The sequence below is a fragment of the Pteropus vampyrus genome, unplaced genomic scaffold (genome assembly GCF_000151845.1).
Source record: "Pteropus vampyrus isolate Shadow unplaced genomic scaffold, Pvam_2.0 Scaffold32, whole genome shotgun sequence".
NCBI classification, from domain to species: domain Eukaryota; kingdom Metazoa; phylum Chordata; class Mammalia; order Chiroptera; family Pteropodidae; genus Pteropus; species Pteropus vampyrus.
The window spans coordinates 8,386,238-8,390,385 of NW_011888813.1; the positions used below are offsets into that span (position 1 = coordinate 8,386,238).

Genomic DNA, 4,148 nt, shown 5'->3' on the forward strand with positions numbered 1-4,148 from the left:
GCTGAGAATGTGAAGTCTATCGATGTACTTTTTTTAATTAAGTGGAACTTTTGGAAAATGTATGTCACCTTATATTTGACAAATGTTGGATGAGTGCCTACTATGCCAAACAGAAAAGGTTGTGGAAAGCATTGAGAAGGACGATGTGTAAGAAGAGAAATATAAAGTTCTGACATAGTTGACAATACTGAAGCATATCAATTATGTGAATATACAGCTATAAATCCGCTGTGATAAATTTCTAGAGGGCTCCTCTTTAAAAACTATACCCTCCCATATGCAAATGTAAATATTATCATCAAAAGTTTATTTCTTTTGAGAAATAGTCAACTGATATAATGTAAATAAATTGCAAATGTAACTGATTTTGAAGGTGATGGTCTTTGCTTCGGTACCACTTTTATACAGCCAGAAACTTGTACTTGAGAGCTCACATAATAGTAAAGAACTAAATGGGTAAATAAAGAATCCAGAATTAGGAGGAATGGTAGGAAAAGCAGAATAAACATAACAACAATAGCAATAAACAAGAAAAATACTCAGTAAACCTATGCAAAGATCCTAAATTAGTTACATACAAGTTACACAAAATGCCATAGATAGCAGAAGTTTCTTTAGAAAGTACTTCGATACAAGATGGATTTGGAGTTTATTTTAAAAGCCTAGGGAAACTCAAAATGGTAGAAGGCAATGTGTGGGGTATGCCCCATGGTGTTTTCTTTTGACACATGAGCACCTTTAAAAATAGCCTGATGGACCACATGCCCCAGGAACTAGTCGTTCATAGCTAATTATCCAAAGGCTTTAAGAAGCCAAGCTGTGAATAGTCAATTCAACTTTGCCTAGTACAGCCTGAAGCTACTTTTGTTAAACCTCAGTCATGGTGTTTCTAATGAAAGGGGCAAAACAGAACAAAAATTGCAAATTCAATTCAATGTAAACGAATAAAATTCTAAGAGGTAAAGGCACACTGCAGCCAATAATTAAGACTACTGGTACTATTGTTTCTCTAGAAACTCAGGCTGTAAAAGAGATGAATTGTTTTATATTTAATTCAAAGATAAAACTTATTTGATCAGAACTCAAGTTTACCCCTTACTCCAACAGTCACTCTTTACCCATGAAGAAAAATGCTATAAAAATACAAACTTAATGTCCATTACAAATAACACTTTCAATTAAGCTGTTTTCATAGAATTAAAACATAGAAAAATATGTACTTAATATAGAAGTAGGTGAATAATCAGTATGAATGGGGTCAGAAACATTGACTTTTCCTCATCAAGACTAGTTTGGCTCCAGTGACTGCCTATCCTACCATAGCAAAGACCAACACAGATGCCTCCTCCATGGTACCATTCCCCATGTGGAACAAGCCAGCCCCCTGATGAGAGATCAATTGCTGGATTCTTTTATAATGAAGGTGGCAACAACTTCTCTTCTTTACTAGATTAGATACATACTCTGGATATGCATTTGGCTTCCTTGCCCATAATTCCTCTGCCAGCCTGTAAACTTGTAGCACATTTTTCTCATTGTCATGATATTCCCTACAACACTGCCCCTGACAAAGGAACTCAAATCAACAAAGAACCATGACAATGGGCTCATAACCAGAGAATTGACTGGTATTATCCTGTATCTCTTCACCCAGAAGCAGTTGACCTGACACAATGATGAAATGGCCTAGCGAAGACTCAGCTACAATGCTAGTGGGAATAGAAGACACTGAAATATTAGTGTTATATTTTAGAGAATGGGTTACCCGTTTTGAATAAGCTGTCAATGTAAAGGTGCTATTTTTCTTATAGCCAGAATGTATAAGTAGAGAAATCAATTGGTGGAAATAGAACTAGCTTCTCTCTTTTACTTAATAATTGTGATATTATGATTTATAATAAAGAATATTTGATCTTTGTCTTCATTCCTGGCACAGAGTTCCTAAAGTCCTTGTAATTTTCTAAATGATAAGATAAAGACATCTTGATATTCATTACGAACCCCTTTCAACAACACCTGAGATTGTATAAGCGAGGTGACTTATGGACCTCACCTAAGGATGGAGTCCAGTTGCCAGGGGAACTGACCACATTAGAGGGTCGGAGCTTTCGGTTTCACCTCCTTGACCTCCAGGATTGAGAGAGGGGCCGGAGATTGAATCAGTCGTTAAAGGGCAGTGATTTAATCAACTATCCCTATGTAAAGTCTCCATAATAGCCAAAATTATATGATTTGGAGAGCTTCTGGGTTGGTGAACATGTGGAGATGTGGTGAGAGTGGCTTCTGAGAGAGCACGGAAGTTCCACGCCCCTTCCCAAATACCTCACCCTATGTATCTCTTCCATCTGGCTGTTCCAGAATTATATTCTTTTATAATAAGCTAGTAATATAGCAAATAAAATGTTTCTCTGAGTTCTACGAGCCACTCTATTAATTAATGAAATCTAAAGAGGGATTTGTGGGAACCTCCCATCTATAGCAAGTCAATCAGAAGCACAAATGACAACCTGGACTTGTAGCTAGCATCTGAAGTTGAAAAGGAAGTAGGGAGGCATTCATGTAGGACGAAGCCCTTAACCTGTGGGATCTGACACTGTACCCGGGTAGATAGTGTAAGAATTGAGTTAAATTGTAGAATATCCAGTCAGTGTCCCCTGAGAATTGGAGAATTGCTTGGGAGTGTGGAAAAAACACACATAATAATAATTCCCGTGCAAATTTTTCTTTTCTGGAAACTTTGGAGTCTATTGGTTAGACTTCTTCAGTTCTTAAGGGCACAAGGCTGCCAGCAGGTGACAACAATTTTTTTGAGTTGAAAGATGAGATGGCCACCTTATAATTTTGAGTTTGTCATTCCACTACACCAACAGAGATTACTGCTTTGGCTGGGAGATTGACCTTAATTATCAAGGGGAAATAGGTTGATATTATGCTGTGTGGTCAGGAAATCTGTATCTAGATCCCAGGGGATTTTCTAGGGTAACTCTCAGTATTCTTATGTCTCAATAGTAAACGTTAATAGAAAACTGTAGCAACCCAATAAAAACAAGTTTGCAGAAGATACAGACACTCTAGGACTAATGGTTTGGCCATGGCCATTCTCCTAGGTAAAGAATCAAGACAAGTCTACAGCCATGCCACCCTGAACAGGCCGAATCCCGTCTGATCTCAGAAGCTAAGCAGGGTCAGGCCTGGTTAGTACTTGAATGGGAGACCACTTAGGAAGACCAGGTGCAGTAGTCATAAAAAATAAAAAATAAGGGATTGTAAGCTGACAAGTTTCTTGCAACCTGTAAGGTCAACCAAGGGTTGCCTTGCCTAAAAAAAAAAGAACCAGGATAAGTGGAAGCTAAGGACAAAAGCAATATGGACTAAAAAGTGAAAAAAAAAGTGAAAAAGATATTATAGCTTCATAATTAGCCACAGAAATTGTGGAGAATTCTTCAAATTTATTAGCATGTATAATATACTAACTTTCCTTTATTTAGCTTTATTCAAGTAATTTTGTGACTGAACTAAAAGAGAATTTGACATCACTTTGTGATTTTGTTCCTACTCTATGTAGAGAGAAAGTGAGAGCATCTCCATCTGCCCAAAGATAGTTGCATCCTATAAGCAGAGGAGGTAATTTTAACTTGTTGCATGAAAAGTCAAATACGTGTAGGATGATGTGTAACTTTGCAGAACGGCGAAAATGGTCTACTAGGCTGGTTTACTTACCTATAACTTTCTTTCACATCCAAATTCACTTTTCTCGACTCTCCTTTGTAAAACTAAGATTAGATATCTGTAAGCTGTGTATACCAGACATCCTTGCTAACTGGGTTACTTTTTGGTTCTTCCAGTAGAAATCATTAGAGGGGAAAATGCATGATAGGAGAAGAGAATAAAACAGTGACTTCTTTTGTTTATTTGTTTGTTTATTGTTTCCATCAGTGATGCTCTATTAATGGCTGTTGGCTCTAACCATCAGCTTTCTTTGATGCTGCCGTAACCAGCCTGGTTTGAGTGTCCAGTCATACCAGAGTCAGCTAGTTCTCCCTCCTCAAAACCTGATCACATGCTTTGTAGGACCCTTTCTTGAACTCCTGAAATACCATCTGGAGATAAGCAGCACTCCCTGCCTAGAGATCTGAGTACTATCCCAA

The 4,148-nt window shown here is 37.6% G+C and overlaps 1 pseudogene; it reads left to right on the forward strand.

Annotated features, from left to right (window-relative positions):
- Positions 1-3,124: 3,124 nt before the first annotated feature.
- Positions 3,125-3,243, forward strand: LOC111737939 (annotated as a pseudogene).
- The last annotated feature ends 905 nt before the right edge of the window (positions 3,244-4,148 follow it).